Source organism: Patagioenas fasciata, chromosome 3 (assembly GCF_037038585.1).
Source record: "Patagioenas fasciata isolate bPatFas1 chromosome 3, bPatFas1.hap1, whole genome shotgun sequence".
NCBI classification, from domain to species: domain Eukaryota; kingdom Metazoa; phylum Chordata; class Aves; order Columbiformes; family Columbidae; genus Patagioenas; species Patagioenas fasciata.
The window spans coordinates 113,068,892-113,092,841 of record NC_092522.1 but is presented as its reverse complement, the minus strand read 5'-3'; the positions used below and the strand labels follow the sequence as shown (position 1 = coordinate 113,092,841).

General features: G+C 40.2%; 1 protein-coding gene across 8 annotated transcripts in view; it reads left to right on the top strand.

Moving 5' to 3' along the window:
* Positions 1-539: 539 nt before the first annotated feature.
* Positions 540-23,950, top strand: part of CYRIA (CYFIP related Rac1 interactor A) — a 55,900-nt gene continuing 32,489 nt past the window's right edge. For 6 of the 8 annotated variants that reach the window (XM_071807084.1, XM_065834150.2, XM_071807080.1 and 3 more), the window contains exons 1-3: positions 540-691; positions 16,367-16,416; positions 18,380-18,448. The gene's annotated coding sequence lies outside the window, so the exon portion shown is untranslated. Of the gene's footprint in view, positions 692-1,031; positions 1,313-16,366; positions 16,417-18,379; positions 18,449-23,950 lie in introns of those variants that run through there. The other 2 variants (XM_071807082.1, XM_071807085.1) reach the window with 2 other exon arrangements.

Here is a 23,950-nt window from a genome sequence, read left to right as displayed (position 1 = left end):
AGTACAAAGTATTTTCACGAGCTGCGAATGGGCTCAGATCTGGTTTTGACGTCTTGAGGAAGTGCTGCCTCCTGCAAAGCCAGAAATGCAAAAAATGTATTTGCAGTCCCGCTGAACACCCCCGACTCCCCGCTCAGAAAAAAAAAAAAACAAAAACAAAAACCAAAAAAAAAGAGGCGCACCAGCTGCTGGGAGAGGACGGGATCTCTGCGAAACGGGGCGGATTTGGGTCGGGGTGACAGCGGCAGGTTTCCCTGTCCTTATTTCTGCGCAGACACCCCCAAACCCCCCCACCCACCGCACTGAGGAGCCCGAGGGTCCCAGTGTACGGTCTGTGCGGAGGTGGGGGACGCCCCCGCCGCTCGTTCTCCCCGTTCCCCTTGCTCACAGCCTCACCGCCGCGCCTGCCCTTCCGCAGTCCCCACAGTCCCGGGCCCCCCTCCTCCCCCTCCAGCCCCCGCGGGCGCCGCAGGGCGCCCCGCTCGCCCCCTCTGCCCCGCGGCGGCAGGAGGCGGGTCCGAGGCAGCCGCGCCCGCCCGGGGCCGCCCGCCGGCGGCAGCCGCACGCAGCCACGGCGGGGCGGGCCTGTGAGCGTCGCGCTGGGCCGGGCCGGGCCGCGCCGCCGGCTGTCTCGGAGGCGCGGGGGATGGACGAGGGTCCCTGCAGAGGCGAGCGGCGACGGGTGGCTCAGGTAAGCGGGGGCGGGCGGGCTGAGCCGCCTCTGCCGCTGGTTCCCGCAACGCCCCCCGCATCAGCTCCGCCAGCAGCGGGGCGGGAACGAGGCTCTGCAGCAGCACCTGGGCTTTCTCCAGCCGCAGGGCTCCCCTCGCCCCGCTGCCATCTCTGCGGAGCCCTCGCTGCCGCCTCCTCGGTGCAGGGTCACCCCTCCCTGGCCGCTGCTCGTGGCACCGCGGGGGCGGCCTGGCGGCGGGGGGGACGCCGGGGGACACAGCCAACTGTTGCCTGAGAAAGCGCCGGCCCCAGCCTGCAGCAGCGGGCGGGGGGCGCTGGGAGGGCTCGCTTCGCCTCGGCTACCGGCTGCCTTTGGAGGGGCGTGGGTTGCGGTGCGAGCCCCCGCGGAGGTTCCGCGCTTGGCCTCGCCCCAGCCCGGGGAGACGCTTCCCCCGGGCACAGGGTGGAAACCTCCGGGTTTTCCTTGCCGGCCGGTGGATGCCGGAGCCGCCGCGGCCGCAGGGGAGGGCAGCGCAGCTGCGGGGATCTGGCTCTGCCTGCACCCGGGCCCAGGGAAGCCTGGCTTAACTCTGGCACTGGCCAAGGATATCCATCAAGCTCGTCGTTGTGCCTTACTGGAGTAAGTACGGCCCTGCTGTAGTGGGGGAGAGAGGGGGGCTAGATTCACAACTTTGATTATACCGACAACTTTCTGTTCCAGCTGCTGGTGGTTGGCTGCAGGGGGCTGTAAAGGCGGTGTTTCCAGAGGGATGTGCCTGGGTGTGAGAGGAAAAACTCGATCAGTAATACCGCATTCATCTCGTCATTTGAATCTCTGTCCATGTTGAGTTGTGTTACAGTGAGCAGATACCATGCTTGCATCTACTCTTCCTATTATTTTTTCGTTAATTCAATTTGAAGACCGTTTGGCTTTAATTTTATTTATCTGGGTTTTGTTACGCTAAGGTCTTGGCAATACATGATGCCACTGTGTGAAATCGAATGCTCCATAATTCACTGGCAACACAGCAAGACTCTTAACTTCACATGGTTTCAGTGGCGTTGCTAATGACTTGCCAAGGATGGTGATGTGGGTTGGTTTCCAGCCTGTTCCTGGTATTCTTTCATTGCCATATATCCTGTCTTTGCTCTGTTTTTGTTTACTAGCTCCTAAAGTCAGTGTGTGTATGGGGAGAGGAGAGGGTAAGTTAAGGGAAACAGGGATGGATGTTTTTGCTTTGCTTCTCCTGTTCTGACCATCTGCAAGGTCAGAAAAAGAAGAAAATGACTTTGGCTGTGAACTCGTAGGTGGGGAGATCTGGAATTAAATGCTGTTGTGACATGAGATTGCCTTGTGGGCAAAGAATTTCACATGTTCAGCACTGCACTACGAAAATCCCCCAACTCGTATTACACAGGGAAGAACCAAGCTGATACTTCCCTTTTCTCCATTATGCTAATTTTTGTAACATGTAAGGAAGACTTATACATCAGCAATGTACTTCTTTATTTTTTAAGGAATAAACCTTGTAATTTCTCATGCTTGATTCTCCTTTCAACTCTCCTGTAATTCCCCTACACTGCCACCTCACCAGGCCCGAATTAAAGCTAATTATAAATCCCTACTACTCATGAATTTAGCTTTCCTAGAGTAGACTTTAAAAAAAAAGTTTTAATGAAATTAATTTACAGGATTATTTGGAATAGCATGAGGGGTTTGACTTAAATTCATAAAAAGCATAAAATAGCAACCATGAATAAAATTCTTCAACTTCAATTTGAACCACTATAGTATAGTCTATCTGGTATTTAAGGTTTCACTTAAATGTAAACTATAGTAAGTATAAGTGAGGCTTTCTGGGTGATTTATATGTCTTCTTAATGACTGCCCAATATTTTACTGTATTATACTCTGTTGTTTTTTACTACCCTCCTGTGCTGTTTTTGCAGTGACACTTCATTTTTCTGTGAACTTCTGTTCTTTATTAAAAACAGAAAATAAACAAACTGCAAGTGATTAAAAAGACAATGTGCACCAGTAATTAGAAGAAAAAATACTTGGTTAATTCACAAAGGAAAAATGGTGATTGCTGTGGAAACTACTGCATAGTTAGTGTCAGCAGATGTCATTTCACTATAATAGTGAGTCTATTAGTGAATTTTGCAGCGGTGGGAAGATAATTCATTGTTGGTGTGCTTAGCTTGTCTTCATGACATCATTTTTGACACTATTTTGTCAGGCTGAAATATCTTGTCCTCAGCAGTATGGTAGTCTCACAAAGATTGAGGATTTGCATGTGCCCTGTTGCAGATTTCTACGTTAGGTGTTATACAAAATGAGAACTTAAAATGTGTGTCAAAAATACCAGAAGTTTTTTAGATGAATAACAATTCCCATACTTTAACAGAAGTGATATTTTATCGGTCTACAGATACTAGAAATAAGACCTCTTTAATTTATCGTATTTGTATGTATTTCCAAGTACCATTTTAATTAGAGTTTTTAGAGAAATTGTAAGAGTTTTGTAGAATTTCTGGCATTCTTTAGCACTAGGTGTTATAATGAATGCAGTAGCTCATGAACTTGAGCATTCAGTTAACATTTTATCAAAACAGAAGGATATTCTATATTCAAAACCTGTGTACAGATCTACTGTGATACTTTTAAAAACCCCAGAGACAAACTGAACATATCGGTGTGACCTATAACATCAGCAGACAGGGATATATGCATATTAACAATATATGCTGATTTGAAGGAGCCAAAACATCTTAGTATTTCCTCCATGCTGAATTCAGTATGTATTTGGATCTGTTTCAGTATTATCAATCATTTTTTAGCAGTGCCTTCTACTCATGTTATCTAGGAATGCAAAACAGCAACATTAAATCAGGCAAAACAGTTTGAGAGGCATGAATTAGAATACTTAGTAGATGAGGCAGCTTGAGAGTTGCGAAAAACGCAATCATAGATTTGAATTTTGTTTAAATTAAAATTGTAATAGAAGCTGCTATGCACTCGTGTAAATGATGATGAGAGCGGTGTGAATGATGTGAGATGTGCAGGTCCTAATTCTTCTGAAATCCTGAATTTACCATTTTTCTACTTTTGCAGAATTTCAATGCCCATTTCCAATTAAAATGAAAAACGTGTCTTATTTTCTGTCTTTTTATACTTCTTGATACAAGTTCTTGATTTAAACTGGTAACAGGATTTGCTTCTATAGGAAAAATAACAGTAATGGATATAGGACAAATACCTTTTAGGACAGATATGTCCTAGTACAGCACTGATTTTTATTTATCCACGTGGATTTTAAATGTTTAGAAATAATCTCATGGTTGGTTTCTCCATGTTTACATTAAGCTGAATATCAGTCAGTCTTACCTTAATTCAGGAATGGTTACTTCTGCATATTAACAGGTAGAATATTCTTGTCTCATTTATGAACTTGTCAACAGACTACCTAACCCGTCCTCTATGGGACTTCTTTGTGGATTTTATGCTTTTTTTTCTTGTCTGTGACAACACTTCTGTGGGTCTGTTTGTAGTAGAAATGGACGGGTTGACTTTTTAACATCATGGTTTGGATGAATGGCCATGCAGAACGTGAAGCTAATGCATAAGTCCGAGGCTTATTTTTGAGTAAATCTGTGTAAGGATTTTGTGAAGTATGTAAAAAGTTCATTTGAAGGTTCCTGTTGCACTGCAGCTTGTGGTGTATGTGCCTATCACAAATTGCTAGTCTGGTTTGGTTGAAGTCTTATGTTGATAAATGTGATTCATGACGGTAAATCCCTCAGACCTGTTGAAGTGCTGGGTTGACAACTGGACTCGATGATCTTAAAGGTCTTTTCCTACCAAAATTATTCTTTGACTCTATGGTATGGCATGGGACTTGCCATGTCTCGAATATGGCATGGAGCGTACTGGGATCTGGAGCTTGGTCCCCTGTTTGTCTGTGGTGAGCTCTGGATGACTGAGTCATATCTGGGCATTGGTGTTTGCACGATTTAATAACACTGTGGAGGCAGCTTGGTGTTCTTAAGGGGATGTGTAGATTCACACTGACATTTTAAATAACAGCCATTCTGTACTCTCGTATAGCTCTCTGATGCACATAGGTTTAACTTAAAATTTAAGTAGTTGCTAGAAGCTTTTTTATATATAATTTATGGGATTTGGAGGGAGGGAAATCTTTTTCCCTGTTGTATTACAGCCTGAATTCATAAATTATTTAGGTGGCCTATTTTACAATTAGATGCCTCAAAGTTAAGGCCAGTGTTCTTACAACTCATGTCTGAGAGCACGCTGTTGTCTGTAGTTTTTACTGCAAAGAAAATCAGATGCACAGAGCTTCATTTCTGCATCCCCCCCAGAGCTGTTACTACCGTGACCATTCTGGAGAGCGCCATCTCCCTCCTGCCTGACTGCCTTTGGCACCTGGAATGGGAATGTTCTCTTAGGATTTGAAAAGGTTGTTTTGCTAAGAAACAAGCGAGTGTAAGCTGTTTACTCAAACTCAAGGAAGAAGCATTTCCAAGGATGTTTATCTCTTCCTCTTCTTATGTTCAGTGGTGCATTAGTTACATCCCTTACTCATGAAGTGTGAAGCTTCATTCTCTGTTCGCTTTTCAGCGCGAAGTAACTTGAGCTCACGTCCCTCTTCCCAGGGAACAAGCTGCGTGTCATAAGCTGTCCTTTATTTCACCTGCAGCCATGTTACTTTGAACAAAAAAATAATTTAGACCAGAGGGAGAGTGACTCTTTCCCTGTGATCAAGGCATTCAGCTGAGGTGAGGGAAATCTGGTTTCTATGGGTGTTTCATTCTTTCATCCAGTAAATATTTTTCCATGTCATAGCTTCAAGCAGGAATAGCCTAGGACAGACTATAGTCCGTGGGTTAGGGCACTCGGCTGGCGTGTGAAGATGCTGTTATGAGCCAGCCTTAGCCTGGAAAGCGCCAACCGCCCACTGTGCTTCCTCTGTGGTTGCTTTCCTGATGCTCTTAAATTGCTTGACGGTGCTTGGGGGCATGGTCCTGCCAGCTCATCCAGAGCTTCAAAATTGCATGACTCCTTTCCTCACCAGCTTGTGAAAGGGATGACTTAGTGTCTTGCTCCTGGGGAGGCCCGAAGGTTTTACAAACCTTTTTAATAACAGAGGTAGCTCTTGAGTTCTCGGGATAGGTGACATTTAAAGTACAGCCTTCACAACTTTGTTTCCTATTAGGTTAGATGGCTTCCTGCTTACTATCCCAGTTATTTTAATTTAGATTATATACCTATATTTATTATAGCTATGTTCAAAATTCTCCTGTGAGTCCATTTTGTGCTTTTAGTCTCATATGAACCAGCAAATTTAAGAAAAGTGTAGGTTTTTTTTTTATGATATCCAGAATTGGCAAGACTGAGGTTCGCTTCAGGAGAAGCTCTTTATTTTGGGGTTAGAACACAATTTGAGCCTGGTTTGGTTCAGTTGTTCATCATCAGCACCTCATCCTTGCTGAGATGCTTTGCAACATCCACTGTGTCTATACTTGGCCAGCAGATGCAAGATGGCCAGAAGACCCATGTCCTTGGAGTAGCACCTACTGGGAAAGTGGGAGCTTTTAACACAGCTCAGTATTATTTGCCTCTACAACTCAGCTGAGCCCCATAGTGTCCAAAGACTTTTGTTGTCTAGGCTGAATGTGGTTAGACTGAGAAGCAGGAGGAAGGGGTTGTTTTCTTGTTTTTCAAACACATTTCAAAGAAAAACTGATTTCTGTTTTATTTTCTTTATTGCAAGTATATTTGGTACCAGGCCCCGTCATTATAGTTTTCATTTTGCAGCCACCCCAGATTAAGTCTGGGAGGTTAGCTTGAGTTAATGGCTTTCTGGGAAAGGTGGGCAGAAAGTTCATCTTCTGGTTTGTCTCATGCATATTAATAGTGGTGTGGAGCTGTGGGGCAAAAATTCATTACTGTCGGTTGTTAGCTGGTACAGAAATGCTGAGTGATGGTGCCCCTTACGGAGCTGAATTGGTTTTTGAGAATAAGGAAAATGCTCTCTGGTAACTGATCCATATGATCCTATCTCCGCTAAATTGATTCCAGGATTGTGTTTAAATAGCCTTCATGAGAGATGTGCAGTGGCTTTTATTTGGTACAGATGATTTTGCTGGTCCTAATTTTTCAGAAGGGGTTCATTTAATGCTATGTTGGGGGATAGAGGCAATGGTAAGGGGAAAATTCTATGATAATATTCTTCAGAGTCGTTTAAAGGGATTTAGGTTTTAGAAGGCTAGATTGTTAAATTCGTTATGTTTTATTTCCAGGAACTGTCTAATTTTGTCTCAGTTATACTTTCTCCCACCCACATATACACAGTCTGAGCCTCTGTACTGTGTTGCTTTGTAATTTCACAGTGTTTTGTTTCAAGGATCATCTGTAGACTGTTGGTGACTCCTTCAGATAAAGATTTCATAACAAAGGTTGGCATCTTTGGAAGCTTCTGGAAATAAGTCTGTAATCATCTCCCTAGTAATTGATGGTGGCAGAGGAAATGGGAGCTGATATTCTGTAACCGTTTTTCGTATGTTTTTATTATTAAAGCATAAATGCCCTGTAGGACTGGAATATTTCCCTCGCCCTCTCCCACGGCTGTGCTGCAGCCGAGCTCTGTAATACCAATTACTGCGGAGATGGTTTGCTGTTCCAAATGAGATCATGATGAGGGTGCTGGAAAACAAGTCTCTCAAAATGTGTTTCATGCTCTGAATGCTTGAGAGATTTTGTTAGAGTGAGATACTCAGGTCTATGGGGTTTATGTTTTTAATTAGAGAAGGTGTTAAGAAATCCACTTACTGTTTTGTATCAGTGTCTCTTGTATTCAAGAGGAAAATAGAAAATATTTCCTGAAGTATTCTGGGAACTGATTCACATTTCTGCAACTAGATAATCTTACTACCTTTATTTATTTATTTTCCCAAAAGGCAGGGAGAGGGAACCATATTAGAGACCTTAGAAGTATAAATAATCTGCTTGTGCGTTTTTACACTGTGGAACAGAAACTGATTGGGGTCTGACTACTTACGCCTAAGGTTTTGATTCATTATGGCACAGACAGTATCATGTTGTCCTTTACTGAACTAAATGTGAATCTCTAAGAAAAAAAAAAAACCCTTTTGTTCTGCTGCTGAGGAACACTGTGGGCTGCCAAATCCTGGCAGTCTGAGTCACCACAATTGCAATAAAGTGTTTGTACTTTCGTGGTTGCTGTTATTCAGTGTCTTCTAATTTATTCATAAGGCAAAGGGACACCTACAGGTTAAACCACTATTTTTTAAAGCAATATTTCATATTTATACTGGAATAACATTTTGTCTGTAGATAATTAAATACACACCGGTAGCACTTTAAACCTCCAAGTAGCAAACAGTAATCTTTAACAAGAACAAATACATATATACATGTATTTAACAAATTCCATTTTCTGTATGAGACCCATATTAGACTTCAAAAAACGATGAGATTATTTTTAACTCCTTACTGAACTCTGCTGTTTTGGCCATCTGATCTGATAATGATCTGATAACCAAGGAGACTGCTTCCTTCCTTAAGAAAAAAAAAAATAGAAAAAAGCTTTTAAGGACAGAGACTCTGACCCTGGAAATGCTTATCTGTCTTTTAACTTTGATGTGTGGGCTGTGACCCAGCAAGCAAACTCATGTAATTGAATTCAGTTGTTTTCAGGATCACTCCCAAACAAAGCAGTCAAATATTGAGCTGCAGTATTCAAATGAAACTCAGAATGGTTGCACATAAGCAACCGAGGGAAAGCGAGGTGGTTCTGGATCAGCGGTGGATACCTGTGAGGCTGATGAGTATGTGCCAGGGCTGCACAGGAGATGTTTGCAGGTACCTGCAGATGCTCTGAGAGATGCACCTGTGCTTGGGTGGGAGCGCTCACAAAGTCTTGATCGCATCACCTGTGCATGGAGAGAAAAAGGCTTTCCTTATCATTTTTCAATTCTTTAGCTATTTATGGGTAGGAGTCCTCCATGATAAAGGCTTTTAACTCTAGTGTCAGTTATTGAGGCAGAAACAATGATTTCTTTCTACTGATAAAAGAACAACAACGCTTTTATTTATTTATTCCCACCCCCCTCCAATACACAGGGAGTTATGTATGTCATTTACCTTTCTCTAGTGTCGGGGTAACAAAATTTCCACAGTTCTTTCAAAAAAAGCCAACTTTGGTAAGTGAGATGATTAGTAACTTTCCCTGACTCCATCTGGTAGAGCTGCTGAAGATAAGGAAGGTGGACCAAGCTGGGTGGGGGTGGTGGGCACTGGGGCAGTGTGGGACATGTGTGGAATTATATGTGGCAGAAAGTACTATAATTTTAATTGCTGCTCTGAGTCACACTGTCATTACAGCTGTTTCCCGAAGAAGAGGTTCTCATGCTATTGACAGGACATTCACACGAAGAAAGGAGATGGTAGATAAGCAAATGCAAATATGTTACATGCCTTCTATCCTGTAGTTCTTTAAGACATTCTGTAGTGACGAGTTCAGCGCAAAACGCTTGGTGACATATAATTATGTCTGCTTTAAGTAAATACCAGTTGATTCATGGTATCCAACTCTCAGGGTATATATTCTTAATGCACTGAGGTAGGGACGAGTGAGTGGTAATACAGCTCTGAGCTTCTCAATTCATGTGGCAGTGCAGTCCCGCTCGGGGTGCAGACTTCCTTTCTCCTTTTTTATTTCCTATAAAAGGAGAAAAGTGCTGCCATATGAGTCACTGTAGAGAGAATCACAAGATGAGGATTGGGGGGAGGTTATTCAGGTAGCTTTGTCTCTTGTACACAGTGCGAGACATTCTGCTGTGTTCAGCGTGATATTGCTAGCAGAGTATGTGGTAGTACTTCTTTCAACTGACACCAAAGTAAAACATTTCATTCTTCTAATAATGTGTGTTGGGTTGTGGGTTTTTTTGTTTGTTTCTTTGTTTGTTTTTGTTTGGTTTTTTTCTATATGGATGAGAGATTCTGAAGGGAAGTTGGATATAAATGAGTTTGGAAAGAAGATGAAAATCCCAGTTCTCTGAGATTAGGCCCTGCTCCAAACCTGCAGACACTTTCCTGCTGCTGGTTCAAGAATGACTGTGTGTGGTGTTCTCCCATCTTGTGCCAGTGACTGCAGGTAGACATGCCTAAGTTTGTTGCTTTTTGCACAGTTAAAAAGTTTCATCTCCAGTTTTCCAGAAGAGGGACTGTTGTGCTGATTCTCTGAAGACTTGTCCAGAAATCAAATCTGGAGATATTGGTGCCTTTGCATGACTGAGAAAGTCCTTGAGCCCACTTACTGCCATCGGACAGTGACTTTCAGAGTACAATGAAGCAGGAGTTGCCTGACTCCCTTTGACACATTGGCAGAAAGCATTGCCCTCCCGCTGATGAGGGTCACATTTTCTCCACAGAGTGAAGACAATTAACAGTTCTAAATATGTTCCACCCAGCTTCTATCCTGGGTTACTAAGTGGTGTTCGATGGGCTCCTGATTCAGCTTCAGAATATGCAGGATGGTCTCAAACTGTCAGCTTCAGCCACGCTGCCTGCAGATGTCCTCTGTGTGCACTCAAAGCCATCAATGAGTCAATGATTCATAGTATTGATCAGCTTGGCTTTAGTCAGCCTTGTACATTCCCTTTATTTACTGATGCTGTGAAATGACTTGACATGGAGGCACGTACATGAGCCATCTCTCTTGCGCAGTCCAACACAAGATGTTTTAGAAATCACAGCAGAATGAATCTACCTGTGGAAACCAGGCTTTTTTCTTTGACAGCTTTGAAAAGTGGAGATCTTCAACCCAAACATTTACTTTCTTATGAAATGAAGCTTTTTTTTTTTTTTTTAAGGATTCCAAAGGGAGCCAGAGAAAATGAAGATCTTAGTAATGAGCAATCATTTCCTAACATTATCCTTTTCTAGTGTCACTGTAAGCATCCTGGGAGCAGAGCAAAAGGACCATGCTAATTCTGAATCTGAGGTCACATTTTCTTCAAGATGGTTTATTGATTTTTTTCCACGTCAGAACTAGGATGTAGGCCAAGATCTGTGAGAAACGTATGTCTGTCTCATGCCAGCAGTGTTATCGTTGCTGGAATTTAATAAACTCATTATTTCACTTAATGTGATATGGCTTTTTTTGTGTTGTAGGTTTTTGGTTTTTTTTCTTGGACAGTCTGATAGTGAGTTTTCTGGTTAATTGGAGTGATGGTCTTTAGTCAAGTTTTGATATTGCTGTTGGGGTAGAAGTGTCATCTTTTCATCTTTTTGAGACATAAATTGTACCTGTAGTTCAAGGCGCTATGATTAAAGTATTGCCAGGTAAATCAGGGTGTGGGAGTTCATCATCTGGGGCTATTAGGTTGGACCAGATGGTTATTAGGTGAACTCACTAGACCAGATTGGCAGCCAGTATTCCAACAGTTATAAATGATTGGTCCAGGCTTTACAGAATAATACGCAGTTTTGTCGGTACCATTACATTTTTAAGACTATTTCAAGATAAGCAGAGTTCGGAATGGAGAAGCATGTAGTGAGATGATCTGTAGGTAAGCAGTTGTGAAAGGGGTGTAGGCTTTTGTACTGTTAGTGTAATTTTTCAGTATCCTGTGACACTATTATCACTTACATATATACAAAGTTTTAAACACAGCGATTCCTGTTAAGTGCAATATTTACATTGGAATTTGCAGTAGGGTAGTCATGTTTTCCTTTGGAAAATTTTATGTGCTTCTGTTGTGTTTACAAAGACTTGTTGCCTGTGATTCTTTCTGTGCAAATTAAAGGTAAATGTTTTTGATTCGGATTTAGAAGAAATAAACAAACTTGTGAAGACATAGATAAATTTGTGAATTATTTAAAAAAACCCAGTGAATTTGTTCCTGAAACACTACTCATGTAAAGTGTTTGGATTTCTTCCTTGCCCACCGCCCTGATGCGGGTGAGGTTTGGAGATGCAGCGTCTCAGCTACCGAGCACAGGGAAGCTGTGGGTAGCGCTGTGCCTGCTCACACCAGCCGGCAGGCTCCACCAGCGTCCTGCTGGCCGCAGTCCAGGCTTTGCTGAAATGAAGAAGTCAGACGCTCATCCTCAGTCTGTCCGAACACATTGAAAAAGTCCAAAACCTAGAGAGTGCGGATTTTCACGTGCTGCATGTAATACATGTAGAAACACAAATGATCAACTGTTACATGTTTATTTGGTTCTGTAGTCACGGTTTGAAAGCAACAGCCACCTAGCTGATGATGTGATGTTAATGCCAGAAACTAATAATTCCTGGAAAAAATGACCTGTTAATTCTGAAATGCATTGGCTACGTATGGAATTAACTTCTATACACGATGTTCTCCAGAAGCAACTGGGTACTATAATTGTGATGCCTTTTCATAGTAGGAACTAAATGAGGAATGGATATGGCATGCGACTGCACTGTTACATTTTTAGTACTGTTCGTGACACAGTTTTGTGCTGTGCCAAATAAAACTCTCCCAGATCATACCTAAGCCTAGTTCTGGGGTTAAGAGAGACGGTGGGCTGTTTTCAAAAGGCTATTTGGATCTGTCCAGACTGTTCAGAGGGATAGGGTTTTAGTTGTACAGCCATGAGCTGTACCATGCTCACTGGTTCCAAGCCCAGAGCATGGCTGTGTGCCCTGGTCTGTTTTATTTTTTGACATATATGTGGCCACAGATCCTGCTTTCCAGGAAGCTGGGATTCAGCAGCTCCTTTGGGAAGAGAATGGCAGGATTGGGTTTGTGTGCTTAGAAGGGTAGGAGAAAAAATTCTGTCAAACCTGAAAGTGATAAGCTGTGTCTGGAAAACGGGAAAAATAATCCAGAGCCATTTAAAATTATAGAATAATTGAGTTTCATTTTGTTTTTCTAAGAAAAGCTCCAGGGAATACACAGGTGTAATTAACCATTTTGAAAGTGCTAGCTTTAAAAAAGAATTAAGGCCTGGCATTTTAAATCAAAATGAATAAATTAAATGTAAGTAGATGGCATCTACACTGTCCTCAACCAGAGGGTGTATATCCCGGCAGTAAAATATATCCTGTCCTAAGCTTAACTAAAGGAGAAGTAGTAACCTGCTAGTGCAAACCTGAGTTGGCAGGATCTTTAGTTTTTTCCTGGGGAATCCCTGTCTCAAGCAGATGTTTCAGCCCTATTGTAATTGTCCGATTGCCTCCTAACTTCATATTTAGCAAAAACTGTAGGGTGTGAGGTTTTTTTGTTATTTGTATGTTGTAGGTGTGGTGGGTTTTTATGTGTTTTTTGTTTTTTGTGGTTTTGTGGGGTTTTTTTAGCAGTGCTAAAGCTTTTAGCATCCTAATGACTTAACAGAGTCTGGTCCAACAGACAACCTAGGGGTTGACTCTGGTCGGTGGAGCGCTTCCATCTGTCTCGCAGGGTCTCTCTTGTTAGAGGTGAGGAATAGCTGTGGGGGTGGCGTGGGCTGCCTGGTGAACTGGCCACACATCCCTGCGCCTGGAAGTGGTCCCAGCGATGGGAAACCGAGCTCCTGGTCCCCACACAGACAGTGACGGGCCCAGTGCCATTCCTGGGCTGGGAGTTCTTGATGCGATTTGTGGTTTGAGGGTTGTGTGGGGAGAGAAAGGAAGCTCGGGTCAGGATGCTCTGCAGGGTGAACCGCCCTGAATTACCTGTATTACCATCGACATTTCTCACAGCTTTCTGCGTAATTTTTAAATAGTAGGAGGTTGGTAGTAAAAGCTTTAATGACCCTGTGCTTTTTCAGTACATTTATTGCTAAGTGTGTTTGTTCTGCTCCTCTTTTTTTTTTTCCCTGTATCTTAAATCAAAATATAGATTTGTAACTTCATTTTGGAAGAGATACCTTGTACTTTTTGAGTAAAGAACTTCTAAAACATAAAGTGATATTGCAGTTACATAGTTAGGATTCAGACTCTGGCCTCTGATGCACATTTCATCTTATTTACCTCTTCTATTTTGCCTTTGAACTACAACATTACGTAGTCCGTTCTGTAATGCAACTTCACCTAACTCTTTATTTGCAAGTAGAATTAATTTAGCGTCTTTGCTCTTAATGCTTTGTTGACTACTGATCATACAGCCTTAATTATTTCTCACGCGGCAGGAAACTTTCAAAGTGGCAGCTGTGTTTTGCCTTAAGTTGAATTTGACTGCTCAAATCCCTGAGTGGATAACAAGCTTTGCTGCCAACAGGTCCCCCAGACTACTACACCGAGGGTACTGACCTGACTTCTGTCTTTCATCCTATAAATGCATTTTAACTAGGGATAAATTGACTTACTGGCTGCTACCAAAACAGTAAAAGAGAATTTTCCCTTCTGCATTAGTATGTGGTGGTTTGCCTCCTTGCTGACATCCTTTCCTTAGAGCAGTATTAAGGTTTTTGCTAAGTTTTCCAGAGTGTCTTATTTGCTTCTGTCCATTTTTATCATGCTGGTGTTAAGAGATGTTAATTTTCCTTTCTTCCTGACTTGCAAAGTCTCCCAAGAGGAGCAGTTGCTCATAAACACGTTCCTTCACCCCATATTTAGGTCAAAGTGTTGTAAGCACTATCTTGGTATTTAGTTATTTTATAAACATTTTAAGGTCTTGTCCCTCTTGATTTCGCCTGTCTTTCCTATGGAAGACTTTGTTATCAGTCTTGGACTGTTTTTCTCCACTTCTAAAGGAATATATTGTTTTAAAGACACAAAACTGGAGATTTGAAGCTCTTCCAGTCGGAGTAGTTTGTCTTTTTTCTGTCCTGTGGCACGTGCTTTGCCATTCGATGGCATCTCTGTCAGTCCCTACGTCTGACCTCGGTGAACTGGCCGTTCCATGCAGTTCCCACTGCGGAACAAGAAGTGATTTGTGGCACGTTTGTGTCCTTTTTAATGCCCATTTCCCACCCCTTTGTCATATTAGCTCTGTGAATTGCATTGAGATTGTTTTCATTTGGTTCTGGTTTAGACTGAAAGACATTTGGATATCTGAAACAAGTTTTTTAAAAAGGTTAAAAAGCAGACTTCCAGATTGAAATGTGTGTTTTGTTAAAAATCAAATTCAGTGCTAGCTACTGCTTAGGTTCTGCTTAGGATGGCTATCCTGTGTTAAACTGCAAAGTTTTGGTAGTCTCATCATTCAGCTGAAGAGGAGGTGCTCCTCGATACTTGCTGGGTTTTTTTATTTCCAAAATTTACTATTTCTATATAAAAATGAGTTTTGGCTTCCAGAATGACTGCGTTATAGTCTATTTCCCAGCCACAGTCTGTAAGTTTTCTGTCAGTATATTTTGCCCCTCTTATATGAGAGTTTATTGGTGCCAGCACTGTTAATTTTCTCCAAATAAGCCAAGTTACGTAACAGAACAAACTGGTCTAACATAAAAATATGGAAATATGAATTCAAGAAAATTCTCATTTACCTTTCTTTTGGTCTGTGTTAGATCTCAAGATTTTTAATAATGTGCTTGTGTGCCCTGATGAGCATACAGTTTTTTAAAACAATCCGGTTGTCCTGTTTTGCCATGTGGAAATTCTAAAGTTTCAATCAAATATATTTGACCTTCTGTTCTTGCATCTGCTTTACAACTGTTATGCTATTTCATTTCTTATAGCAATCTTTTATTTTTATTCTGTAGAATTTTAGCTTGTTTTTTTTTTTTTTTTCTGTCCCACTTGCAGTTGATTTAAATGTTCCTGGCAATTTTTTGCTATAATTAAACTTGTAAATCTTGTTCTGCAGGTGCTTGCTTTGGTACGAGGTTGATTGATTGATTAATTAATGTATTTAAGGTATTTAGCCAACAAATGCTTTTGACCCCTTTCTCAAACTGACTTAGGGTCTTTTTTTATGTTGTGATGTTCCTCCAAAGCCAGTTTATGTTGTGTCAGCATCGTCTGTGCTAAACTTGCCCTTTCAAAGCTAACTTCCACCTTTTTTACTTTTGATGAGCATCTAAACTTCACAGTCCTGTTTTTTTACCTCCACAGTCTCTGCTTCTGTTCTTTCCAGTGTCTTCTTCCCACCTGTGATCTTTTCTCATCATTTTCATCTATACCCTCTCTGGAACTTTCTTCACGGGTGCTCATTTAATTAGTGCCAGTGTTCCTCAGCCCTTCAGACTCGTCATTCTTCTTGTTGTTGGGTCAAGAGGGAAGGGGTCATGTTTTCCTATAGCTTCAACCACTAAATTTTGTAGAAAACGGTGGTATCTAGAGCTGGTTTTTGCAACCCAGCACGGCTGGAGGGTGAGAAGTTGTCTCTTACTGCATCACCGCTCTGTAGCAAATGATGAGTTTCTGGGTTCTGCGAGGTGCTCCCAGGCCGTTCCCTGTCTCGAGGTGCTCCTGCTTTGCCCATTCCCAATTTCCTCCTTCCCGGCTTCTTTCCTGTGTAAGCTCCAGCACTCTCCAGAATTAACTAAACATCCTAAACATGGTCATTCACTGCCCTGATGCACTGTACCATGGGATTAATTGACCTTTTGCTCTGGGCGTAACGCACAGTAAATATACCTTGCAGCAGTAGTCATTGCTTTAAAAAAAAAAGAAAAGGAAATTACATTTAAGTAACTTTTCTGATTTTTACTTAGTAATTAATAACAATTTTTCTAAACAAATTTTAAAATCCACAGATCACAGCCTCTGTGTAATTAACGGGAAGGCTCTGGATCATCTTCAACAGGTAAGAGTTGGCTCTGGTAGGTTCTGTCCTGCATAGAGCAGCTGCCTCTCAGATTTGAACATAGTAAATGAAATTCTCACCATCCCTTGATTGGCCTCCAGTTATGGAGTTTTACTGTTGCACCTGACTGACGCAGTGAAAATGCTATCTGGGCATAATATGATCGCCTTGGGGTTTTTATTTGTTTGCTTTTCTTATTATAGAACAACAACTGAGAATTGTTCTTCCCATGTACTATTTTCATTTACTCCACTGTTTGTTTTGAATCATTTCACTGTTATTGTTCTGGTCTGTGTAAACCCTTGGGACAGAATTGGCCAGTTGGCCTAGACAGTGAACAAGATTTGTTCTCATCCCTTCTGAAATTCTAATTCTATGGTATTTTTTTAATTTATGAAATTTTTTTTAGGCCTTCTGCTGCCATTCTTTTTCCTTTTTCAAGTCTTGACCAAGTTCCCATCAGAGTTTCTGAAATATAAGTTCTAAACACCCTCTGTTGCTACAGAATTGGAGAGGCAGTTTTCCACCAGCAGCAAAATAAAACAATGCTGAAAATAGACTTTTTTCCCCTAGAGAAAGGGTGTTCCCTGACTTGACCAGCTACTAATTGGTACAAAGGTTTGTTTACACAGAGGAGCTATTCCTAATTAGTTCCCTGTGTGGGTGCTCTACTTGAGAAATTAGTGTTACATTCTGATTTAATTTAATCTGCTTTTATAATGAATTGTTATAGTTTTCAGTAAGGAATGTAGTTTAAAAAAAAAGAAAAAATCTGCACTCCACCACCCCCGAGTTTCAAAAGATAATTCCTCTTTAAGTGGTGATCAAGCACTCTTAGTCTTTTGGACTTAAGTGAATTAAAATCCTTAGTTAGAACCAGGTTTAAGTCATATCTTTATAAATATAGCTGCAGAAAAACAGCCATGGGTTTTTCAGAGCCAAAACTTAATTCAACTGGTTTATGGACCCGATGACCTCGCTTTTTCTGTAGTTGTGGACCTCTGTTGTTCTGTAGTCGTCAGAATAGTGAACCAGAATATTTGGGAAGGAGATCATTTATGGAGTTATATTAGCGATGTTGAGGTTATGGTTGAGACAGAAGTTCACTCCTGAGCTTTTCTGTAGCAGATTTCTTGACTTCATCTTTTTTTTTGGGTGCAGACTCACATCGCTGTAAGTTCTTTTACTGAACAAGTTTTAAAAGTGTCATAAGAGCTAGACCTTAAGCACAACTGTCCCTGTATGGCAGGGGTGTCAAACTAATTTTCCCTGGGGGCCACATCGGCCTCACAGTTGCCTTCAAATGGCCGAATGTAATTTCAGGACTGTATAAATGAGTTTGACACCCCTGCTCTAGATCCTTGTGAAGGACCTGGTCCCCTTGTTTTTCTCTCACAACGCCTGCAGAAAGAAATGATCAGTTAAGCATTTAAATTACGTCATGTATTTTGGTAGTTTCAAAAGATTGGAAAATTCATTTCTGAACATAGAACAGCTTTAACCAGACCTCTTTCAGTGTAAATATTGTTCTGAATAAATGTAGCTGTTAAAATAAATTAATAAATAATTTGGAAATGGATTTGCATTTTCTTTATTTCCTTATTATTTCTTCTAATTCTTAGTACAACGCATACCAGTACTAGTGAACATTATTTACCTTTGGCTGTACCAGTCTTAGCAACACCTCATTATGAAGTTGAAATGAAATTGAAACTGTTCTGCAGAATTATATGAGATAAAAATTCAGTTTAAGTACCTGATCATTTCAACCCAGCAGGATTCTTAATAGTATTACTTTGAAAATTTTTGCAAGTTATAAATTTGACATTTAAAATAATAATTTGCGTTTTGCATGGATATAATCAGGTATATTTCCTTTTAAAGACAGCGAGTTTTATCTGAAAATTGAGAGAGGGAAAACCACAGTGATCCCAAGTGTAATCTTGAATGTTTTTCATGACAGACGGACGTTGAATGTTTAGCATCACCTCTTTGGATTTTTGGATGTGAATTGGAACGACTGTATTTCTAGGTAAGACATAACCAAGTGTTTGTGTTACATACCCCCTTTCTTTTATACATGAATTGTGAGAAAGCTAAAGAATACAATACGCTGGACTTCACTTTGTACAGTGTTTATGTATTTGTTGAATGAGTCCACTGTTATTTGAGATGTTAAATAATAACAGTTGTTTAAAATTTTTATATTCACTGAGAGAAATGACACCAGCAACTCTGCATGGTCTATCTATGATGGAGTATGTAGTTGTTTGATTAGCTCATTGCCCTTGGAAGTGGCGGTTCAGTTCTGTCTGCCCTTTGTCTTATATCAACACTTGCACTCATCCGGGATCTGCTGGTTTAAGGAATTTGCTGCTGAAAATCTACAAGATTGCAAAGGCTTCTTGGAGGATTAATTTTCGGTCAGTTCAGACCTCTGCATCGTCAGCTCGCTGCGGACTCAAACAAGTACTGGTGTCGACACGAGGAAATCGGTGCCAGTACTTGCAGCAACAAATTGTTTTATTTGCTTTAAACCTTTTAAGGAAAGACTTACTGAGATTAAAGGCTATCATCGTAGCTTTGACAATTTCTGCAGTGTAGTCAACTATTCTTCCTTACCTTGAAAACTGATCGTGTGATGTTTGTAAGGAGTGTATACTTAAACAGTGAAGCTGCTTTGTCTATTTTATTTTTACCCTTTATTTTATCACTTTAAAGATCTTCCAGCCTTCTATTTTGTTACATTTGTATGGAATTTATGACAGACCTAATAAATTTTAGTGAAATAGATTTTCAATTAAACTTAAGGTCCATTCTACTTTTTAAGTGAAGAAAGGCCTTTCTGAGCTGGAGAGGATCTCGAAAATGAGTGTTCTGGATGGGCTTACCCTAAAGGGGGGGCTGAGATAAGCTGAAGGGATCTCTTAGAGACAGGACAAGCAGAGTGAAAAGGAAGAATTAAAGGGAAAAGTGACAGGAATGGAGATGAGCACTTTAACGTCAGAAGAAGCAGGAAGTGATGAGGAAGGAGGAGTGTGAAATGAGGAAACAGAGGTTTGCCAAATTATGGATTCTTTTCAACTTAGTCTGTAGAAAGTTAACATTACTGCAGTGTAGGTCACTGCTTTTATTCATTCCATTGGTAGGAACTGATAGCTTAGTAGGAACTGCAACTGGCAGAAAAAATTTTTAGTAATTTTTTTACTTGCTAAATTTTTGAAGTCCAAACTGCTTGCTATTAGAGACCTTTTACAGATGATAAGGCCAATTATTTTTTTCAAAATGAAGCTCTTAAATATGTCTTTAATGACCGTAGAGATTGACAATATGGGCCGTAGAAGCATCTAACTATTTTTTCGCAAAAATAAAAGGTTCTGAAAATAAAATCTTAATATGATGACAAGCCAATAATGATTTCTAAATATTAATGCAGTAGATGCAATTCTTTGTGCCTGTAACTGTGAGCTGTTTGAGCTGTGCTGAATGTCTTACATGATCAGGTTTTTCATTTCTATTACTGCAAAGAGAAAGAGTGAAACTCTTAGGCTGTTTTTAAAATGACCAGTATCCCTTACAACTGTTCTGAAAAAGATGACATGTAATATTGTTTTAATTCTCCAGAATTTGAATTTTCTTATCAGTTTAAATGTAACTGTTTGCGGAAATAGTTTTGCGTGTTCACATGCATGTGCATGGTGATCTATTAATCTTGTTTTTTAAATTACCTTGGAGGTAGGAGAACATGGAGTGAGGAGAGAGTTTTCGGTTTCCTGTTTTCTAAAAACACATAGGAAATTTTCTTAATTAATATTGTAATAAACATAAGTTGAAAGATGAACTAGGATGATATTATTCAGGTCTTCAGATGGTGTGTTTTTAAAATAGTAACTGGTTGACAAGAATTAGGCATAATTTTCTACCAATACTAGTGTGAGCTGTTAAGATGAAGATGGCGTTACAGGGGGAGTGATATCAAACATTTAACCAAATTCAGACAACTAAGTTGGATGCCTGTGGAACATTTGAGAAGCTTCAGTATCACAGAATGTCAAGGATTGGAATGGACTTCGAAAAATCATCCAGTTGAATCCCCCTGCTGGAGCAGGAACACCTAGATGAGGTTACACAGGAAGGTGTCCAGGTGGGTTTTGAATGTCTGCAGAGTAGGAGACTCCACAGCCCCCCTGGACAGCCTGTTCCAGTGTCTGTCACCCTCACTGAGAAGAAGTTTCTTCTCAAATTTAAATGGAACCTTTTGTGTTCCAGTTTGAACCCATTACCCCTTGTCCTATCATTGGTTGTCACCAATGACTGCGTAAGGAGTCTGGATTGATGCTTAGGTGCTAGAATTAATATCTAAAACTGGATCTCTGGAGTGATTTTGTGCTTCAGGCGCTGTGAGAAAATGAGGAACATTGTGGTTGTAGAAATTCAGAATGCATTCTAGACTTCTTTTTTTTTTTAGAAAAGAATTCCAAGTTCAGAAATAAGATGATAATGTTTCACATCTGTTACTGTGCAATCTTTAAAAGATTGTTCTTTTTTATGCTCAGAGGGTATCTTGTACAGGGCTGTTCTGTACTGTTGTGAGGAGCACCACGCAATGAAGCTTTCAGCATGGATTTCTAGTTCGCTGACTGCCAGGTGCTTTACAGATTCAGTGCAGAAACCTGGTTCAGGGCGAGGTGTGAAGACAGGTAACTGTAGTTTGTTGCCTCGTGCTGTTGGCCAGATGTGTTTCCCAAAGAAGTGGGCGCGCTCTCTGAGTCTGGAATTCAGTTTTAGGCCTGATTTTAGTCTGTAGTGGTAGACTGTGACTCAGAGCCTAAAATTAAAATGCTTTTCCTGAATTTTGCATCCTCAGAGGGGGATGGTCTCCCAGCAGCTTTTAATGATGAGGCGTTTGCTAATTTACAGCAGTGAAACTTCATGAAGTTCTTGAAATTAAGGGTAGAATTTTTCAAAAGTAAGAAAACCTGCAGACTGCTAACTTCTCTAGAAATAAATGCTCTATTTTCCCCAGCAATAGCAGAAGCTAAGGCTCTGCAATATCTATTTTTTTGACACAAACTCTTTCAAAGAGATTTTTCTTCCACGAAAAAAAGATTGTAAACATCTTTTTTTGCCATGTTCACCTTCATTAACACAACTTGCTGACTTCCTTCCTCAGCTGCAGTTCTTCCTACACTCAGAGGTCAGAAAAGAGCAAGATCAACAAGCCACACATCTGGCTGTCTCCCCTTCCAACTGGAACAAAGAAACAAGTTTTTTAATGGCTTTTTGAGTTAATTGTAAACAATTTGGTTTTGGAGTCGCTGACTTGAAGCAAATTGTTGTCATAGGCGGATGTAGGGAAGGAGGACGATGTCCTAATGCGAATCCTCTGTGGCCAGTGAGGAAAAAAAAATAACTTAAAAAAAAGAATGTCTTAGTCCTTCCAGCACTGAAGTATGCTCAGAATTTTAGTGCATGTATAGGACATTTCACAAGCTTAAAATATGTGCTTTTAAGAGGCAGAGACACAGAAGTAGCTGCTTATTTCATTTTCTTGTACTCTTATACATGGCAATGCTGATTTCTTTTTTCCCTTTATTTTCAGTTGCTGTTTAAGTGTGTACGACTTGACAGTGATAAAAGACCAGGGACAAACAATAGGAATAGGGAGGACAAAAACTATTTTTAAATGAGAGTTCTATTATTTTTTCTTGTATTTACGCTGTTCCTAAATGCTTTTTTTCCTCTGAACAATTATCAACAATCTATATTTACAGTCATTAATCCTTAAGTAACATTTTAAAAACTGATCCTTAAATAATTAGTGAAACGTAATGCTTTCCTTAATTTCCCAATTATTGTAGTTTTTTCATTACCTTCTAGCATCAGGTGGCATCAGTTTATCTACTCTATTGGATTTACTGGGTGGTTTTTTTTAAGTGTTTAACCATCTGGTGTGACTTTTGGTATTTTCACGCTTCACAACACGAAATACTAGAATTGCTGGTGTACAACACTTCTTCTGAAACCCCAGCTACTTTAAAAATACCTTTTTATGCCTTCATGTGTCTGATTTGAGCTCATATTACTCCAGCGTTTTGGTTGCTTTCTTTAATATGTCTATCATGATAATTTTATTTCTAACCTGACCATTCTGCTAAACATTTACAAATGTCTCGGTGTGAAAAGTAAATTGGTACTGCTCATTTACTAATGCATTTGACTGTTTGTAATCATCCCTAAATTTCTGAAAAACTTGAATAAAATGAATCAACTTAAGAAAATGTTTTCCATCAATTTATATGTAGGAGTTAAAAGGCAGTGGACTATGATTATTTTTTTGTCAAATTTAGGTGTTTGAGTTGATGATGCCACTTAGTGGATAACAGCCTTAACTGCAGCCTTTTTTCAAAACATAATCGGGTAGCAGCAGCAGCTATCTTGGTTTATATTGGGATTTTCCTCCTGGCTAGAACGTGCTGACTGTAGCATGTTTTCAAAGAACCTTATATTATTAACCCCATTTTACGATGTTTTTGATAGCCAATTTGATTTGTAGATAAAATGCATTAAAATGCGGGCATCATTTGTAACAGAATTTTAAGCTTCTTATGGGAAAACAACTATCTTCTTATTTGCATATTTAATTTGATTGGATAGATTAAACAACAATCTTGGTCCTTTTGCACTGGTTCTTAGTTGGTAATATGGTGATAATTCTGGTGGTTTAGGCAATGCTTGGTTTTGGCACTTGCGATTGTAAGGTTGGTGGCCGGGCAAACTGAACTGGAACAAGCCAGTTCTTCAAGAACTCAATTGAAGAGAAACAGACTGAGAGTAGTTAATGCATTTTCTTGGATGACATTGTGGAGAGCGTACAGAAAAGGGGAGTGGAGCACTGGGCTGGGTCCTGCTTTAGTTGGACTTTTGTGGACTTCAAATAATCCTGCTTTAAAATGTCAGAAAGGTGAGAGAGACGCCAAATGTCCCATCACTGTCATTTACAGTTATTAATTCTTGAATATATTATTTTCACAGAGACTTCTCTAAGTAGTTTGGATGGTAGTGTTAATAACATGGTATATCTGATATATACATATAAAATTTAAAACTTTGTATCTGAGACCGTTTTCCGTATGCATATATAGTTTATATTTTGTATATATACGTATATTTTTTTCTAACATCGGTATTAAAAAAAAAAAAAAAAATCTATAATAAAATAGCACTATCCTCTGCAATTTATTGGCTTTTTTTGTGGAAAAGGTTTTTTGCACTGTTGAAACATACACTGTTTTAGGTCTTTCCATTCCTTTTCAGTCTTTACACTGTGTTCTTTGAACTTTTTTCCTTAAGTTAATTTTTGTTACCTCCTCTCAACCCTGATAATCTTCAGTCACTGAGCATATTTTTACTTCATCTCTCAGGCTTTTCTAAAGTTTTCAGTTATGTTGTTTTTATTAGTAAGCCAGTTGAATAAACTGCAACTAAAATAATGATTGGCTCAAAGAAGGAGGAAGAAAAGATCAGTTCAATT